Genomic DNA, 20,242 nt, shown 5'->3' on the forward strand with positions numbered 1-20,242 from the left:
ACTACCTGAAGGGGGGTTCCAAAGAGGATGGAGCTCGGCTGTTCTTAGTGGTGGCAGATGAGAAAACAAGGAGCAATGGTCTCAAGTTGGAGTGGGGGAGGTCCAGGTTGGATATTAGGAAACACTATTTCACTAGGAGGGTGGTGAAGCACTGGAATGCGTTACCTAGGGAGGTGGTGGAGTCTCCTTCCTTGGAGGTTTTTAAGGCCCGGCTTGACAAAGCCCTGGCTGGGATGATTTAGTTGGGAATTGGTCCTGCTTTGAGCAGGGGGTTGGACTAGATGACCTCTTGAGGTCCCTTCCAACCCTGATATTCTATGATTCCCCTTGTCTTTGAAAGTGGAGTAGTGAAGTAAAATCCCAAGATCCTTATCCCATAGAAAATAATGGCATGTGTCTTTTTATTGTTCATTTGATTTGGAAGAAAAATCTCCAACTCTCCTATGAGTAAATATATGCACATAATTTATCCTCCATTCATTATATCAACAATATTCACAATGCTGTGCAACAGTCATGCTTCACATTATGACATCACACACTTTAAAGCCCAGTACTTTTTGTAGGTCATCTAAATCTGTTGTGTGACTTTATGGATCCCTAATTGGAACTGTGCATTCCACTGCTCCTGGCTGTTCGCCTACCAGATGTATGCACACCTAGGGATAGACAGGGATGCCATCGTATCATTCCCCAGATTACTGCCTCTGGAAAGGTGATTCCTCTGGGAATGTTGCCTCTAGATCAGCAAACCATTGTTTCTCCCTCATTGCAGGATCATTCTAAGAAGTACAACTTCCAAAAGGAGAACTCAGGGTATGATTCAAAAGCTTTGAATTGCTAATTACAAGGGCAGCAGGTATTACTGTATCCACCTTACCAATAACACCCTGTTTATCTGTAGTGGAATTCCCCCCCGCCCCCAAGAGTTTTGCTGCACACCCCATATTAGATCTAGAGAAAGTTATGTATTTTATTGCTACTAACAGAGGCCATAATTTCTTGCTTGTTACCAAACTGATGTGCATATTAGTGTGTTCTGCAACTGTAAGAGAAAGCCCACAGAAAGTTACCTGGAGCAGGAAAAGGGAAACAACCTTGCTTGTAACAAACAAAATTTCAGCACAGACCATTTCTCACTGATTTTTGGTTTCCAGAGCTTTGACATTTGAGAGACATTAAGATCAACAGCATCTATCACCTAAGGCAAAACACTTCAGTATGGATGACACGCTGGTAATGACAGCGTAGTACATGGATTGTATTAGTTGTTGCAGTACAGAAACAAAATCAACTGTGTGGATTATCTCTAAACTTGAAATGCTGCATGTTTCCCATCAAAACGTTATGTTAATTTTTTAAAAATTCCAAATGTGCATTTTAAAAGCAACACTGCAGTACAAGGAAATGTTGCCTTTAGGTTTCACTAGCAAACCCTTTCATGAGGAAAGGAGGCTGGGTTGTCAAGATGTGCAGTCATAAGTGGGGCTAGTTAGTATGCTTTCATCTAGAACTTTTCTACAGGAAGCAGTGATAGTGCATGTTGCACCATTGCCACACACACATCCCTGATGCAAGCCTGCCATGTTTTTTTGTTTAACGCTTTGCAACTTCTTATAACCTACAGAGTGAGAAGAGGTGGCAACTCAGTCTCAGACCCTGGGGTGGCTCCTGAACTTTGGCTCACTCCAAAACATTCTAGTTTTGAGTTCACCAGATCTCACCCCTCCTATCCTAATGGAGATTACATACTATTCGAGTAGGCTGCTTTGCATCCACTTTGGGCCTCATCCAATGCCCGTTGAAGGCAATGAGATGACTGCCATTGACTTCAATAGGCCTCAAATCAGGCCCTTCATTCCATCGTAGTAGCTTTTTTATGTTTTTCCTTTTACCTTAACACAAAGCCCAAACCTGAACTGTCCCCAAATCACAAATGTTGGGACCAATGCATATTCCTAGATTGGATCATGCTTGTTCTGAGACGTATTCCAAGCCAGCCTTACATGCCATACCTAGTCACATCCAGCTGTTCAGAACACACAGCAAGTCAGTCTTAATCAAGCCTTCTGCACTCATTAATAAAAACTGACATTTCACGTTTCAGCTGTAACATACCTAACCAGCTATTTCTTATATATACAGAATAGCAAATGTAGCATTCTCTGATGCCTGTTGTACAGTGGGAGCATTCCTGACAAAAAGACATTTTATTATGCTTTCCAAACATGATTGCAGTGAACTTTTTTTCACATCCTCTCAAGCATGTTAATAGCAAGTGAGCTTTATTAGTACGCAGAATTAAATTCTCAGGAAACATCAGCAGATGTCGTGATCAGTAATGTGTGATCAGTGCTTGACCTTTTGCCCAGCCTGCTGAATTTGATTAAGTACGTACACTATTGATTAGCAAAATAACCATTCTCAAAAAATACATGTAACAGTTCAGTAACACTTCTCTGTTTCAGGCCATATTTGGCTCTGTGCAGATTTATTCACATGTCATAATTTTATTCCTTGTTGCTTTTTAATCTAATCCTACCAGGTTATTGAGGACATAAGCCTTGTTTCAGGAAAAAACGTCACTACACAGAGCGTGCGCTTTTATAATCAGGTAGCATTTACAGTATATTAAGTCTAGTAAAACTAATCTAAACCAGCATGAGTTATATTCAGAAAGGGTGAAATTCACCCTGTGCTGAGGGCCAACATAGCTCTGTGCATCACTGGGGTCCACTTAATCTCTTGAGGGAGTATTTGGGATTTATGTGTTGCACAGGCCTTGTGCTGGCTGGATTCTGATCACAAGTGGTCTGCTCATGGAATTCTCTGCTGGTGTAAAGCCTGTAGACACCCATGCAATTCATTCTCCCATCTCCAGTGCACAGGGTATATCGGGAAAGGGAGACAATGGGTCCAACATCACTATGCTGATCTTTAGGGACCTCACCTCAGTAATTCACACCAGTGCTGAGCTGGCACAGAATCATTACTGGCCCAGTCCTTTTTGCTGAGTGGTGCTCAGCTGCAGAGGAGAAGAGAGTCCTATGTATAAACGTACTGCTTGCAAAAAGTACCAGACTGGAAGCTATGGGAAAATAGGGGGAAAATTTGGGGCAATCTGCTCAACATCTTATATGTCTATATAAATATACGAGGAGAATGGGGAACAAGCAGGAAAAACTGGAAGTCTTAGTAAACAAGCACAATTATGATGTAACCGGCATCAGGAATAAATCTCATGAGTAGAATACAGATGCTCCCCGACTTACGCAAGCATTCCAATCTGGAACGCCTTGTGTAACTCGAATTTTGCATAAGTCGGAAACGTATACCCGACCATTATGCAAACAAAACAAAGCAAACTATTTCTAGCTTAGGGAACTTTTTCCATAAGTGTGGGTTTGCATAACCCGAGGGGAGAGAGAGAGAGAGAGAGGGGTATAGCTTGTTCAGGAAGAACAGGCAGGGTAAAAAAAGGGAGGCCGAGTTGCATCGTACATCAAGAACGTATGCCCTTGTCCTGAGGTACAGAAGGTGAGAGGCAGACCAACAGAAAGCCTCTGTGTGAAGATAAATGAGGGGCAATGTCATGGGAGGGGCTTATTATAGTCTACCAAATCAGAATGAGGTGGTGGGTGAGCCATTTCTAGAACAATCAACAGAAATATCCATCACAAGACCTGGTAGTAACAGGGGACTTTAACTACCTAGACACCCGTTAGAAAAGAAATACAGCAAAATACGAAATGTCCAGTAAGTTTTTTCAGTGTATGGGGAACAACTTGTTTTGGAAGGTGGAGAAGAAACCAGGGGTGCAGTCATTTTAGACTTTATTTGGAACAGAGAGAAATTTTTTGTGAATCTGAAGGTAGGTGAAAGTGATCTTGAAATGATAGATTTTATTGTTTTGAGGAAAGGATGGAATGATAGCAGCAGAATATGGGCCTTGGACTTCAAAATCTGCTTTTTTTAAAAAAAAACTCAGAACAGGTAGATAAGGTCCCATGAGAAGAAAATCTAAAGGAACAAGTAGGTTGGGAGAGCAGGGAATTTCTCAAGGATACAACATTGAAGGCACAATGTAAACTATTTTGATGCAAAGAAAAGATAGGAAGAATAATAAGAGGTCTATATGACTGGATCAGAAGCTCTTTAATACCTGAAAATCAAAAATGAATCCTATTAAAAATGGAAACATGGACAAATTGCTAAAGATGAGTACAAAAGAATAGCACGGGCATGTTGGGAGAAAATTAGAAAGACTAAGGGGGAAAAATTGAGTTACACCTGTCAAAATATATAAAAGATTATAGGAGCTTCTATAAATACATTAGGAACAAGAGAAAGACAAAGAAAGTGTAGGTCAAATACTTGGAGGGAAAGGAGAGCACAATAACAAGAAGGCTGAAGTGTTTACTGTCTGTTTTGCTTTTTTTTTTTAAGAAAACACTAAAAGAGAATTGTAACAGCATGCTTAACACAATTAACAGAAACAAAAAGGGAGAAGACCACAAATCAGAATAGGAAAAGAACAGGTTAAAGAATATTTAGATGAGTTAGATAGGCCTGATGAAATCCACCTTAGGATACTTAAGGAACTAGCTGAAACAATCTTGGAACTATTAGTGATAATCTTTGAGACAGGGCCAGCTCTAAATTTTTTGCCACCCCAAGCAAAAAAAAAAAAAAAAAGTGCCGCCCCGCCGTAACAACCCCCTCCCCCTGAGCACCGCCCCGCCGAACCAAAAACAAAAAAACCCCTGAGTGCTGCCCCACCACCCCAAGATTGGCCGCCCCTTAGAAGGTGCCGCCCCAAGCACGTGCTTGGTCAGCTGGTGCCTGGAGCCGGCCCTGTTTTGAGAACTCATGGAGAACAGGTGAGGTCCCAGGGGGCCGAAGAAGAGCAAACATAATACCTATCTTAAAAAAGGGGAACAGAGGGAGGGAGGGAATTATAGACCATTCAGTCTAACTTTGATACCTGGAAAGATACAACAAATTATTGAACAATCAATTTCTAGTACCTAAAGGATAATGGGGTGATAAGTAATACCCAATATGGATTTGTCATGAACAAATCATGCTAAACCAACTTAATTTCCTTCTTTGACAGCTCACTGGCCTTGTGAGTTGGGCGGGGGGGAAGAGATCAGTTTTTCTCCATGTCCACTGAAGGTAGGACACGTAGTGATCGGCTTGATCTACTGTAAGGGAGATTTCGGTTTCTAACCGAAAGGATAATTATGTACTGGAATAGGTTGCCAAGGGCCATTGTGGAATCCCCATCATTGAAAGTTTTTAAGAACATGATAGATGAACACCTATCAGGAATGGTTGAGCTATATTTGGTCCTGCCTCAGCACGAGGGGATAGACTAGATGACCAGACAAGGACATTTCCAGCCCCACATGTCTATGACCTACACAACAGGTACAGGATGACACTGCCAATGTGTCTTAATCCCAAGCTAGGGAGGGGAGGCTAGCTCAGTCACAATAAGTAATTCAGTATTTCACCTCTCTGCTGAGGCTGCCAACAAATTTGCCGACCAGTGCCAACAGCAGTTTTCTTCCCTAAATGGACACCTGTCCCATGGGGACTCACCTGAGGCTATCAACTCATTTCATGTAGGTCACTGATCAACCATCAGAAGGTAATTGTTTTCTTACTATCAAGGTGGCTGGATTTGCACTAGTAACTTAGAAGTGAACAGAATGTTATTGGGATGACAGCAGCTCAACATGTTGCCAGTTACTGCACGCATGCATTTTTTGTGTTACAACACATGATTCACACACACGATGGGGCGTTATGTCAAATCAGAGAAATTTCAGAGTTTGTTAAAACTCTTATTCCACTGCAGTTAAAATGAAACAAACACGTACTACTCCTCACTCATCAGCGTTTTCAGCCCATCAAAATGTTTTATCCCTTGACATTCCAGACATTTTTGTTTTTTTATTCTGAAACTCTCACCTTATGCTGTGAAAATAAGAGCATTCTTTTTTCACACACACACGCACACACAGAGTCCCTATATTTCCCTCTGTGTGATATCTTAGTGAACTGTTTAGAGCTATACTTTACCAGAACCAAACTACTTGCAAAGCTCATTTAATTCCACTTCTGACCATCCGGAGGATGTAGAGCGTGATACATAGATAACCATCTTCTTGCTGCTTCCAGAGCTGGCTTCTTCCTCAGGGAACAAGAGACGGAGTTCTAGTTTCAGACTGGGCTGTCTGCACACCTTTGCATCTCCTTGTTTCTTATATCAACACAAAATGGATGGTGGGGATCTGTTGTAATTGCAAAGCAGCTGTTCTGCCTCCCGGGGTTTGGTGTGGATTCTCTGCATATTTGCACAGGAGGGACAGACACATGGGGGGACAGTGGAGAGTGGGGAGGAGGAAGGAAAGATATTCTGCCATTACACTTATTGACATCTACAAAGGAATCAGCTCTGAGACAAGGTGGAAGAGGAAGAGAGAAAGCAAATTTTTTATTAGTTTAATAAAACCTGATTAATTTTTGCCTTTCAAACGGCTATGTTTACTTCAACATTTTTCACATAGCCAATGGCTGACACCAGATATCTATGGATCCTACAACATCCGTGGCCGCCCCAGTCTCTGCATCCAGTTGTTAGAGGCCCACAAAGAGGCAGGCCTTGAAGTGGGTAAAGTCTATAGCACTGTATGGTCAGAACTGTGAAAAACTCAGTGTTTTTGCTTCCCAGGGTTTCACGGGAACCATTTTGTAGGTTTTGGCTTGGGTAAATTTGCACCCATGGATTTTGCTTTGAATTTTGAACAGACACAGAAAAACACATTGCGAAAGACACATTTGAAATTGCCAACCTCAGCCAGGATTCAGTCCAAACCACAGACCTTGTCATGGTTTCTAGTTCAACCTGTAATCATAAATGAGCTCAAGTTCACTTGAAACTTAGCCCAGGTTTGGAGAGAGATTTGTGAACCTTGGCAACTCTGGCCCAAGCTTCAGATTTCCTACAGAGCCGTAGGTGTGAGTTTCCTTGTTTTGATGTTCTCAGGTGGCCTAATGACCTCAAGCCACTCTTGACTTTGGCTCTGCTGCCAAAGAGAGCTGCTTTTGTGCAAGGGACTTGCCCTCCAGATGCTAGAATGTATTTTCAAATCCCAAAGCCTCTGAAGCCCATTGCCTTGTTATTTTCAAAATGGCACTCATGACCCAAAGTGCATTTAATGCCACTTAAAGAAACACCTACACTTTTTGTCCTGTCCCCCTCTTTAAATGCAATAAAATGCTTCAAGCACTGGTGCTGGTACAAGAATATCTGCACTTAACTCAGGTGATTCAGTGCACTAGGCCTCTCACTGCTCCTGAGGCACGCGAGTGTCCTGGGATAGCCACACACCTTGTTGCGTGTCAGTGCTTGCTTAGATGCGAGCATGAGTTAGTTGATTGTTACATTTATTTGCTTTCCTACCTGTCAAAACAATACAAGTTCCTTCCTGCTACCTCTCAAGTGCCATCAGCTGAGTGCATTGAATCGATTTCTGCTAGCTAACTGCATTTCATGTTTGGCCAAAACCATACTCTGTTCTTGTTTTCTCAATTCTTCTAAATCCATACACTGTATTTAATCTATAAGACATAACAGGCAGCGGTGAATGAGCGATTATTGCACTCCTCATGTATTGTCATAAGGTATGAAGCTGAAGGCCAAATTACTTTACCACCTGAGAGGCACAATAATTCCCTAGAAATGTATGGCTGAGAATGTCTTATTACATTATGAAATAGAATTTTGCAGATATAATACAAATAGGGAAAACAGTTAGTGCATTAGCTGGACACTATTGATATTGATAACATCACTGCCAGCCAACACAAATACTCCTTTCTAAAACTGTTTCATAATATGAATATAACTAAGTATGAAAGCAATACAATCTAGGATGATTATAAGGCTCTGCTTTACGTTACAGCTTTCATTGAAGATTCTCAAGGCAGTTTATAAACATTAGTTAATTGAGCCCCACAACATCCCAATATTAAAACAAAACAAAAAAACAAAACAAAAATAAAAAAAAGGAATTCAGGGACCTGTTTTGCAGATGGGGAAAAAGAGGGCACAGAGACAATGAGTGACTTTGCCAAGGTTGAGAAGCAAACCTGCAAAAGTCACGTATAGAAGTTAGGAGTCATCCCCCACCACTTGCCAAAACTGCTAGTCACATTTCTATAGTATAAGTGGAACTGGAGGAGGGTCAGGTAGGATCTAGTTTGCTGTGCCAACAGGGGCTAGTGAATGCAGGCTGATACCAGCCAAACACAGGCCTCTCTGAAAGTAACACATGCCTTTATGCATGCTCAATAAAGATTTCTTTCCTACAACTCTACCTGCCTGCTGTATTACTTATTGCCAATGAAACAAATCCTTTCCAACCATAGGCTCTGTGATACAACCTCTCCTCCACTCAGCTTAATTATTATTATTGCTATTATGTCACATTTATATTGCAGTAGTAGCTAGAGACCAATCAGGTCCAGACTGCATTATGTATGTATGTAGGGCACCTAGCACATGACACTAGCCACTGACCCAAACAGCTTCCCATGAATCAGAATCCAGAGATAGAAGGAATAAACTAAGGCATTAACTAAGGCTTTCATTCTATTTAATTATTTTATTGGCCTCTCTAATTGTGTATGGTTCTATTTTGGTTAGAGACCCTTTCCCAGATACAGTGTTAGCACTATCCCAGAGCAGATGGTGTTCAACAAGTAGGGAGAAACTAATAGAAATGAAGACTTTTGGCCTACCTGATTCCAAGACAGGACAAATACTTCTGTCACTTACATTGGCAATAAATGGAGTGATTCCACTGACTTTAATGGAGGTACCCCAATTCCCAATGTGTAACAGCATAATTTGACCCAGCAATGTTCCATGTTGGGAAGCACAAGTTATGATTTTAATTGATATTCCTTTAAACAATTATTATAGAAGACGAAGACGGAAGAGGTTTTCCCTTTTATACTAAACTCCCTTTTTGTTTTCCAGTGCAGCTCTATCTTCTGTTACTCAGGGGTTGAATTTACCTAATTCCAGTCTAGTATGGACAGTAATGCAAACTACTTATCCTAACTTGAAACATAGCTTGCTTATACACAGCTTCTGCTTCCCTTGCCACTTGTTGTATTGTGTGCCTCAGTCACTCACTTAACCAGTGGCACATGCATATTAAAAAAGTGCTAAACAACAATTACATTGGTACACCTTGGGGAAGGGGACACAAGGATTGGAGGCATTTTTCATTCATTTAATTAGCCCAACAATGACTATGACTTTTGAGATTTTTCTTTCTGCAAAAATGTCACCTCGGGTTAAAATAGAACCTAAAACTGGGTTTTGGTATAGATCAGTATTTACAATGCACCAAAAAAGGGGTTTATAACATGACTGCTAATACAGAAGCTATTGATCATTGTTGTATTAGTTTTGATGGAATATATAGACCCAAAGAGTCAAATGCATTAACATCACTGTCCAATATTAAACAAGGATTGGATTCAGTATACAGAGATTTCAGGCTGCTTAGAACTGGAGCAATTGTTATTAAAAATCTTTAAAATTTTGTTTTAAAGATACTGAAAGGGGGAAAAAGAGTTAAAGCATTTGAAATGTAAAGTATTAAGAAAGGCTTTCCTTTTTATAACATCCCTTGTTCCCTTTTCATTTGTGTGTACAAAGTTTTAGAAGGAAAACCCCTTTCGTTGACAGTATTTTAGATATTAACAACTGTCCTTTTGGGATGGGGGCAGTGGGGGATAGAAGCAGTTAATTGAGATGGACCACAGCTGCTGCTGTTGAAGTCCAATCCTGTTTCCTAGATGACTAGAGACAGACAGACACAAAAGGCGAGAGAAAAGAACAGCAAAGATAGAAAATGAAGCTTACATTGTTGACTCTCTCTTGCAGCCTCAATAGTGGAAAAACACCAGGCACAGCACATGGTCTTATCAGCCTCTCTAAGACCTGGCAAACCCATACTAATGTCAGGCTGTTTAGAGCACGGCTTTTAGTCGCCTTGCTGATCATAAGCTTACAGCAAAACATACAGTCTTGGCCTGTTAAGCCAGACTTGTTAGGCAGAAGTCAAAAGGAAAGGGATAGCAAAGAGGAGACATTAGAGGGAAAGAAAAGACCATACAAGGCGGTGAGGTGTGGGGCAACAAAGTCTCACATCTCAGATGATGTTTGGGATTAGCAGGAGCCAGTGGCAATCAGGGGTGCTGGAACAATTTGTATAGGGGGGTGGACTACTGAGAGCCATTGAACCAAATTCTAAGCCCTATGTCTGATGGAAACCACTTCAAGCCAGGGGGTGCTACAGCACCCCAACACTTTTAGTTCTAGCACCTATGATGGCAGTGTCAGTGTCATTTGGGTCCCTCTGGCTTGATCAGGTCAGGACATCTCAGCATTAGAAAGAAGGCACAAATGTGTCACTCTGGAACCTGGGTTCCCAGGAGATGGTAGAGCTAGTAATCACGATGTTGAAGCTCACCTGCTCACGCCTTCCCTTTCTTTTAGTCAGCCAGTGCCAAGGTAGACTTTCCATCCCAAAGTCTCTCTCTCTTTCTAAGGATCTCAAAAGGGAGTAATGGACCGAATTACTCATCCCTTCATTATTTTATACACCAATTAAGCCTAATTTCTGACACACCAATTTTGGTTCATTTATTTCTAGTCCCCCACTTTTCTTTTTTACCAGGTACGATCTTAACACAGTCTTTGAATTATACTAGTAGCCCCTTTTGTTTAGGTTAATTCAGTCTTTGTCCCCCTTTTTTGCACCTTTTCCCATCAACATTTGTTAATACAGGTTACTGTGACATTTTATGAACTTTCATGCATTTTTCACAGTTGAGCACACAGCAGGGTAAATTTGTAGGCCCAATTATCATACCACCACATGGGCCAAATTTGCAAAAAGTAGCTCCCCCTGCTGTGTGTGTGCGCACACCCCATGCAAACTCAATTACATTTGCATGTGGAAACAGGATATTGCATACAAATGTAGTAATTAAATGTACAAAAGCCATGTGATTTGAAGCCAAGTTGGAAATTTATTCCAACTAGTGTAATACACTATATGATACATACACTGGCCTTAGAGACCCCAATCCACCAAAGTGTTAAAGCTGTGCACATACTTAAAGCATGTGAGTAAATAAGGTTCCTTATGTTTATAATTATGCATGTACAGGGCCAGAGCCACCAAAACCCAGGATCCACTAAGACAGCTTACTTTGCAAAATACAAACAGGTATTTTAGTGCTCATGGGACCAAACAACAGAGCTGCTGACCTATGTATGATGATATTCCCAGGACAGTGCCTCCAGGAATAAAATGAAGGGACACAGGTTTACCATGCAGATTGGCAAAGGTGTCAGGGAATTAAAAATACCCACCCCGTCTATAAATGTTCTCACTGCTTCAGAGTGCGTCCTCAGCATTTCTACTTTCACTTGCATTGTTTTGGGGTGTCTGTCCAGGGCCAGCTCCAGGCACTAGCCCAGCAAGCAGGTGCTCGGGGCGGCCCCTGGAAAGGAGTGGCACACCCAGCTCTTCGGGGGCAATTCGGCAGCGGGTCCCTTAGTCCATGTCAGAGGGAAGGACCTACCGCCGAATTACCGCCGAAGAATGAAGCGGCGGCGTTAGAGTTCCCGATCGCAGCTTTTTTTTTTTTCTTTTTTTTTTTTGCTTGGGGCGGCAAAAAGTATGGAGCCGGCCCTGTGTCTGTCATAGATAGAAGAGGCCAAATTCCGTTCTCCATAACACTGGCAGAAATCTTAAACAACCATTTGTTAACTTCATTTGTAGTCAGGAGAGTTAATCTGGATTTATGGTGTAACTGAGGCCTGAATTTGGCCCAAGGTATTTTTGTATGAAAAAGGCTAGTTGTTTTTACTGAGAACTACTTCTTGGGTCAGATTTACATTTGAGCTATGCAACTTTACACCAGCTAAATATCTGACCCATTTTCTTTAAATTCTCTTTAATTACAAATGACCTAGTCTTGTTACCAGTTTTTGAAATCACAGAGCATATTTCATAGGCTACTATAAGTTAGAGGCCTCACTGCACTACTTGTGATAATTGACAAAAACAGTGACAGGCATTTGTCAACCTCTGAGCCTAGTTTTCTTGAGGAAAAGAAATTTCTAGAAGGTGGCTAAGCACACAAACTCTCTAATGGTTCTAGGCTCAGAAATTTACATGGGATGATTGCTTTTTATTTTCCTGTTGCCTCTTAACATGACAAATCAAACTGCAATCAGAATAATGAGATGTCACTGGTTGAAGCTATAGCTGGTACTACATATTGTCAAAGATTGTTCACACTAATCAACTAATGACATGGCTTCCTAAACAAAATTCCCTTGGTTGTGCAACACAATTACTACTAATAACCTTGGAAACAGTGTGTTTAAGGAGACTATTGCAGAGACTATCTGGAGACTTGTTTTAGAATGAACTGGGGAAGACAAAAGTCTACCAGATGGAGATTATTCTTTAGTAATTAACTAGACAATGTGCCTTAGGGTGCACAGTATTTTCCAACATCATGAAGCATTTCCTTTAGCATAATGATGCATCTGCATTAATATAGTAGTTTTTATGCTGATGAAATATAGTTTAATATTTTAACTTTTTAATAAATGCATTATATTAATAGCCTTTCTTTAGTCTCAGAAAAAGCCCATACCAAGTGACACTCAACAAATAATTTGAGGGCATTAATATTAAAAGAAATGATGAATACAAATATAATACACAAAAATGCATATGTGTTCACTCCTCAAGAGAGACATACCTTCATGACTATTAATAAAAAATTACTCCAGCACAAGGGCTGAATACACTCTGTGCTCTCTAGTTTAGGAATCGCTTTAGAATTAACTTGCTTGTTGAGTTAAATTTTACTCAGATGCAGCAACATGTCTAGAGTGAGGTGACAAATGAGCAGAGACATTTATTGTGACACAAATGTTGTACGGCTTGTTTTTGAAAATGTTAACCATAAGAAAAAAAAAGATTTCAAAGAGCAAGGAGGAGGTTAAGTAAAGCCATCCAACATCAGTCACATTAAATACATAGTAAGGAAGGAAAGACAAATCTTAGTTCTAGCCAGAAAATCTCTAACAATTTGACTGATCTTTGGTCTTTCTGGTCTTTGAAATACAGAATATCTAAGAGTACAATTTTATCACCTTGCCAAATACGCTCAAGCCATCATGTTACCACCAGATTTCCCGTCTTTTTAAAAATCACAACTGTTCTTTAGAAAGTATCTCAGCAGCACCCTGATTTAACAGACTAAATCTTTATAGAGCAGAATTTGTTATAGAGCAACTTTGGAGTGGTGAGGGCTGAAATGTTTCAGTTAAAATAAGACATATCAAACAAGCGTGCAGACTCTGGGTCTGATCCCATGATCTGATGCTTTAGCATGGATCCCTGTGCTAATGCAGAGCCCCATTATTGTACCAATGAGCTTCAAAGTTCAGCTTCAGATGCAAACTGCCTCAAAGTTCCGTTGGTTCAAATAGAGTGCCCTTGATTCCGGTTCGAAAACCACTTGTTGAATACTATATTTCTTTTTAAATGACATTTTATTCAGTCACCTTTATTTCTTATTCCTCCTAGATCTATAAAGTTGCAATACTTCAGATACTACTGCATAGTAACGTGGGCACCAATTGAGCAAAGCACTGTAATGCATGCTTAAGTACAACCTTTGTTAGCAAAATACTTAAGCATGTGCTTCACATTAAGTACTTTGCTGAATTGGTATGGTTTACTGAATCAGAGACTTGGCAAATAACGTTTTTAACAGCAACCACAGCAAGCATTCAGTCTTTTATATGCTTCTCTGACCTGAATGTGAACTTGAAACCTTCTGAGGTTTTCCCATTCCTATTTCCTATGCCTTTGTGGGCTGTGCCAATGACTCCTGGGATGCAGATCTAGAATGGGCTCTGAATATTTTAATCACAGTTTTCCTGCTAAAGAAACCAGATGTATGCACATATGCACTTGAGCTCTTTCATAATTTGAAACAGTATCATTTTAAACCTATCTTATTTGATACAGATGAACAAGTTTGTTTTTATCCTGGCAAACTGCTGTTTCCATTATTCTTGTCCTTGGCTTCTAGAAATCTTTTTGAATTGCATTTGTTTTCCTGAAGAGAGTAATTACTCTTAGTCTGCCATCTTGAGATAAACCCAGAAAACAAGCCCATTGCTGCATCTAAATGAATCTTTTAAATATAATGCAGGCGCTGTAAACAATAGACTCCTGAAGGTTGGTAATAATTTACATTTTTTCTTTTAGATGTGACTACAGGTATCTAGTTCCATTATCTCCAATATTTTATGGAATTTTCTCCCTTTCTGTTTATTGCTCAAGCTGTAACAGTTTTCATGCCCCAAATGAATAAAGTCTTCACAAAATGTTGTGTAGCTTGGGGTATTCTGAACAGCTTTGCACAAAACCGGCCATTTTTAGAGTAAGTTATTTCCACAGCTGGAAGACTTTTTGGATGGGTGCACTTTCATAGCTTGATGCTTTATCTTTGCATTATCAGAATCGGAAATCAAGTAAAACATCGGACTAGAATCAGTGATCATCACCAACACACAGAGGAATGCCTGTAGCAAACAAAGCATTCAAATCACTGGCTGGCAAAACAGTTCTGTCTCATTTTCTTCAGTGCTTGTCTACAGCTAACATCTGTTTCCAGTTATGGTATTAACAAAGGCTTCTCCTCTAAATGACTGTTATTAAACACACAAGTCCATAGAGCTATTGGGGTAAGTTTCCAATGTGACACATGGGGAGTGAAGTGTAACAGCAGTGCTATAAATGTACCTTACATCACACATACCTATGTCCTAGCTAGATTGGTGATCTTCAAGCATGAGAAACAGAGGGAGGAGGGTGGGGATGGGGAATCTAGATTTGTATTTTATGAATATTACAAAACATGACCCCCACATAAGGAGGACAGAGATAACCTGGATAAAATAAACACCATGCTTTGGCTGTAGAAAATCCAGAGGTGTCTTATACTATAAAAGAGTTTGGTGTGACATATGACAATTTCCTGCAATATCCTTGGGAGATCTCACTGAATTAAGTTTAAGTATCTTTGGTGTCCATTGTATTAAGTGAATGGTTTATTTATTGTAAACTGGGATTGTGAGGGGGGAGGATGTGATAGATGCGAGATTGGGGGGTTCAATAGATTATATTGAACAATGTGCCAGACAAGAATGGATATTTTGGAACAAATAGTGTCAAGTGGGTTTTGCTGGGGAATATCTAGGGGGAGGTGAATTCTAATTCCCAACCTCCAATTATGCAAAACTCCAGCCTTTTGAAGCTATGGCTTGGTCTGCTGATCACCGGTTATATGAGGCCAAGTTCCAAGGCCAAGCAGTATAAAGGAAAGACTGAACTATTCATGGTTATTCTGGTTCTGAATGTGAGACAGTTATGAAATTGTAAAAGCCAATTGAGGGTTTTGAAATACAGACACCTACCAGAGCCTGAGGTTGGGGTAACCTCTAGTAAGCTTTATAGAATTCATGTGGGTTCTTTTATTGTTTTCACCTTAAGAATAAACGTGCTTGCTTATAAAGAGTTGGGTGCTGACTTATAAGTGTGGACATTACAGTTCTTAACCTTCAAAGAGAAAGCAAAGAGCAAAAATTCTGGCCTGTTAGGCAGTCTGGTTTGCTGGCAATATCACAGTGTAGGCAGGGAACTGTGCAGCCTGGAAAACCCCCTGTCAGGAGGGAGAGAGATGTGGATCTCTGCCCAAGAGAAATGATGGCAGAGGAGCCAGGAACCTAGAATGGGTGCCCTCGAGGGACCACAGACGTGCAGTTATCCTGAACTGTAACAGTTGGTGACCTAGTGCTTTCTCAGAAGTATTAGACTGGCATATTGGTCACAACTACTCTGGTCTGTTTTGATTTCTGTTATCAACCTTCCCCAGCATGTTCTCCCCCGATAGCTGGCCTCTTAAATCCAGGAGAAATGACCAGCTAGAGTCAAGAACCATTCTGGATCCCAGTTGCGGTGAGTTTTCATTCTCTCCCTTCCAGGTAATAAGCATTTGGCACATTTTTATCTCTTCTTGGCTTTCTAGTCATTTTAGGAATACCCGTCCCTTTAAGGTAGGCATGTAAGACAACACACTTTTCTCATAATTAATCATATACTCTTTACGAAATGCTAGTACAACAAACCTCCCAGGCAGGCCCATTCAGAGTAGGGTTGCCAACTGTCTAATCACACAAACCCAAACACCCTTGCCCTGCCACCTACCCCACCCCTTCCCTGAGGCCCCGCCCCTACCCCCTCTTCTCTGAGGCCCTGCCCCACTCCCTCCATCCCCCCTCCCTCTGTTGTTCACTCTCCCCCATCCTGACTCACTTTCACTGGGCTAGCGTAGGGGTTTGGGGCGTGGGCTCTGGGTGGGGGTTCAGTATGTGGGAGGGGGCTCTGGGATGAGTTTGGGGCCAGGAGTTGGGGTGCAGGGTGCAAGCCCTGGGAGGGAGTTTGGGTGCAGGAGGGGGCTCATGGATGGGGCAGGAGTTTGAGGTATAGGCTCCGGCCGGGAGGTGCTTACCTCAGGCAGCTCCCTTTCAGCAGTGCAGCGGGGCTAAGGCAGGCTCCCTGCCTGCTCTGGCCCTGTTCCACTCCTGAAAGCGTCTGGCAGGTCCCTTTGGCCCCTGAGCAGCAGAGAGGGCTCTATGTGCTGCCTGCACCTGTAAGTGCCGCCCCTGCAGCTCCCATTAGCCACAGTTCCCTGCCAGTGGAAGCTGCGGAGTCGGTGCTGGGAGTGGGGGCAGCACGCGGAGCCGCCTGAATCAGAGCAGAGCCACCTGCTCCCCCTCACCCTCCAGGGGCTGCAGGGATATGCAAGCTGCTTTCATGAGTGGCATGGGGCCAGGGCAGGGAGGGAGCCTGCCGGGAGATAGGATGTGATTCCGGGAGACTCTTGGCGAAACCAGGAGGGTTGGCAACCTTAATTCTGAGTGTAACCCTTCTGCCCATCAGAGTTGGCAACAACAAGGGCCGGGTTCAGTATCTAGGGGTTCCGTTTCAATAGCACAATGCAAAACCAGCTTGAGCCCCCACCCAGTGACCTGGGACAATTACATACCACCCCCGTGGGCGCCTCTAAGAGGCAATACTTCCCCTCTCGCAAGCACAGAGTCTGAGTGTAGCAAAAGCCTTTTAGTAAAGGAGGGAAACAATGCGGCATTATGTTGGGGGAAATGCCACAAACAGGATTCATAACACAAACATGAGCAAAAGACCCACTCTCAAGTAAGTTTGGCAGCGTCCTTCTCCCCTCATGGCCTTAAGTTCAGCAACCCAACAGTCACCCCTCCCACAGTTTCTGTCTTTGGTCAGTGCAGCCCCCAGAGTTCAGAAGTTCATCAGCAGAGTTTACCTCCCAGCCTGGGTGGAAACAGGGGGAGGTATGGGGACATCTTACATACTCCGCTGCTCGGGTCAATGGCCAATTGCCATGCCTCTCCACAGGGTTCTGCTGCAGTCTCTGTCAGCCACCCTGCCTCTCTGTCAGCCACCCTGCTGGCCACTCCTCTCTGCCAGCTGCCCTGCTAGCCACTCACCAATATGTCTTCAGCCCCCCCCCCACACACACACTTAACACAGCTCTCAGTGATTTCAGCTCTTAGTAACTTCAGCTCTTTAGTGATTTCAGCTGTTAGGGGGGGGGGCAGTGCTGGTGCACTCAGAACCACTAGCCCAAAGTAGGTCTAATGCTTAGACCTAGGAATCAGTGATTTCAGCTCTGCAGCATGAGCATGTAACAAGACTCCTAAGGAAGTCAAAATTAGCTCTGTTATTACACAGTGGAGAGAGAAAGGGTCAAAGTGGTGTTTGGGGCCCACACTACCAGGTACACATACCTGTCCCCAGCCTCTCTCAGTGCACTGGGCTTTGGAACCCATGTCCCTTGCCTAGCAAGTGCTGCTTAGTTGAGGGTGAGTCCCTCCGTCATAAAATGCCAAGTACAGTTCTACTGTCCTTGATTCCATAACCAGGATAACATTTTATTACTCTTGCCCTGATAACAAAGAGACTGGGGGTCCCACAGCAATCAAAGTGACTATTTGGGCAAGCAGTCCCATCATGCTAGGCAGGGTGGGTGTGCCCATACAAACAACATCAGCCCCTGAAGTCCTTTTCCACAACTCACCGCCAGCTGTCACGGTAGAGCTCATTCTGACTCTGCTTACACAAGTAATGGAGAAGAGAAGGTAGGACAATGTCTGCAGGCCAATTAGAAGAAAAGAAAAGAATTAAGCATAGCTCATTTTCTCAACATGTACCCCAGTAGGGGCCCCTATATAGGAACATCTGGACATAGGGAATACACTGAGCTCAACCAAGGTCTCCTCTCTCCTGTGGAAAGAGGTGATGCAAAAGGAAGCTTCCATCTCCTTCTTTTACTTCTGAGGAGATGGCACAGCTTCAGGCAGCATATCACACTACTATAGTACTTTATAAACATGCATCCCTAGGATAGTAGTATGCATCCCTAAATAGTAGTATGCCCATTTGACATTCCACCTGGTGAAAGTGACTTATACCCCTCTGCATCCCACCAGCACCTCTGCGACATGGTTATAAGGGAAGAGACGTCAACTGGAGGAAGGGCAGGCAGTGGTTTTGCTGTTGGCACTCTATGGATTCTTTTTGCAGAGGGAGGCAACTGCAGAGAAGCTGTCAGAGGCAAGCTGGCAGCTTCGTCCAGAGGATGTGCTGACTTTATTGGATCTCCTGGGCACACTTGCCATACCCGCTCTCAGCATGATACCACCTGCTATTTTGGACTGAAGATCCCCAGAGGAACGAATGGCTGTTGTCCTATCCCATACCTCAGCCATTGTTGACAGTAGGTAATTGGGCACAGAGAAAGGGAAATGTCTCACTAAGGTTATGCAGAAGGCCTGGGGCAGAGCCAAAAATGGAATTCAGATCTTTTGCCTTCCCTGTTCTGTTATTTAGCCCCGAGACCATCCTTTGCTCATCAGACAGGCAGACTAAGGAAACATTATACACGCAAAAGTGTTGATTAATGGTGAACACAACACTGGCCAAATGTTCGTGGAAAGATGTTCTTGCTTTTAACCAAGAAATGGGTAGAGGGCATTTCCCCATGCTTGGTTTGTAGAATGCAGGAACAGAAATTTTGTGGCCAGTTGATCAGTAATTTAACTGCACATAACATACCATACCTCTAACTCCTCTGTCCTCCCTCTCTCTGGGGTTGATTCAGTCAGTTGTCAGTGACACCTCTAATACAATGTTATCAATCTGATCAGCTCAACAATGCTTTTTTTCCTCCTTGTCTCCAACATCATTACAACGCTAGAAACAATGCATTCTAAAGAGATGTTACAGTGACAGAACATGCAGGAATGGAGCCTGCATAAAAAGAAACCGAAGAAGCGGGAAAGCATCACAAATAGCAAGCCCAGAAATTTAGAATGAAACAAGTGATCCAGGAATTTTATTTCCATTGTTGAGAGAACATTTGTCAGTTGGACAGGAGATGAGAATGGTGGGGAAAGGAGAAAATAGTGTATGCACATGGCTGAGTTTTGAGATTATTTCAATGAAAACACCACTCAGAAGTGTTTCTTTATAACTAGAACTGGCAGCAACTAAAAGACATTTAGAGCAAGGACAGAGTAATTTTGGGCAACACTAGGAAAGCTAACGATGCACAAACAGAATATCTGAGAGGAAGCTGTGATTTTCATACAAGAGGATAAAGAGGATGAGAAGAATAGGAAGTGGAGGTAGGGTGGTATTAGACAGAATCCATGTAATTAAAAGGGCTAACATAGCATCTCAGAGGCTATTTCCTTTGAACAAATCTAAACACCATCAAGTTAACTGAATGAGAGGCCTGGCTTTGCCTCCTTGAAAACAAAGGATCAGATTGTGATTGGCTTTTGCACAGGTGAGTGGTAAGGCCAGGAGGCTGCTTGTGTCTCTGCCCCCTGCCCACAAGGGCCTGTTAAAGTTTCAGTCCTTGGGCATGGGGGACTGCCTAGACTAGTCCCTCAATATGCTCCCAAAAGGGAGTCAAAAGTGATAGGATCCCTCCTCCCCCCGACCAC

At 42.4% G+C, this 20,242-nt stretch overlaps 1 protein-coding gene across 1 annotated transcript in view; it reads right to left on the reverse strand.

The window, feature by feature from the left end:
* LOC122172334 (uncharacterized) overlaps positions 1-20,242 on the reverse strand; it is a 169,428-nt gene that overhangs the window by 56,744 nt on the left and 92,442 nt on the right. Inside the window, exon 2 of the mRNA XM_065559407.1 lies at positions 18,310-18,382. The gene's annotated coding sequence lies outside the window, so the exon portion shown is untranslated. The remainder of the gene's footprint in view (positions 1-18,309; positions 18,383-20,242) is intronic.

The sequence above is a fragment of the Chrysemys picta genome, chromosome 10 (assembly GCF_011386835.1).
Source record: "Chrysemys picta bellii isolate R12L10 chromosome 10, ASM1138683v2, whole genome shotgun sequence".
Classification (NCBI taxonomy): Eukaryota; Metazoa; Chordata; order Testudines; family Emydidae; genus Chrysemys; species Chrysemys picta.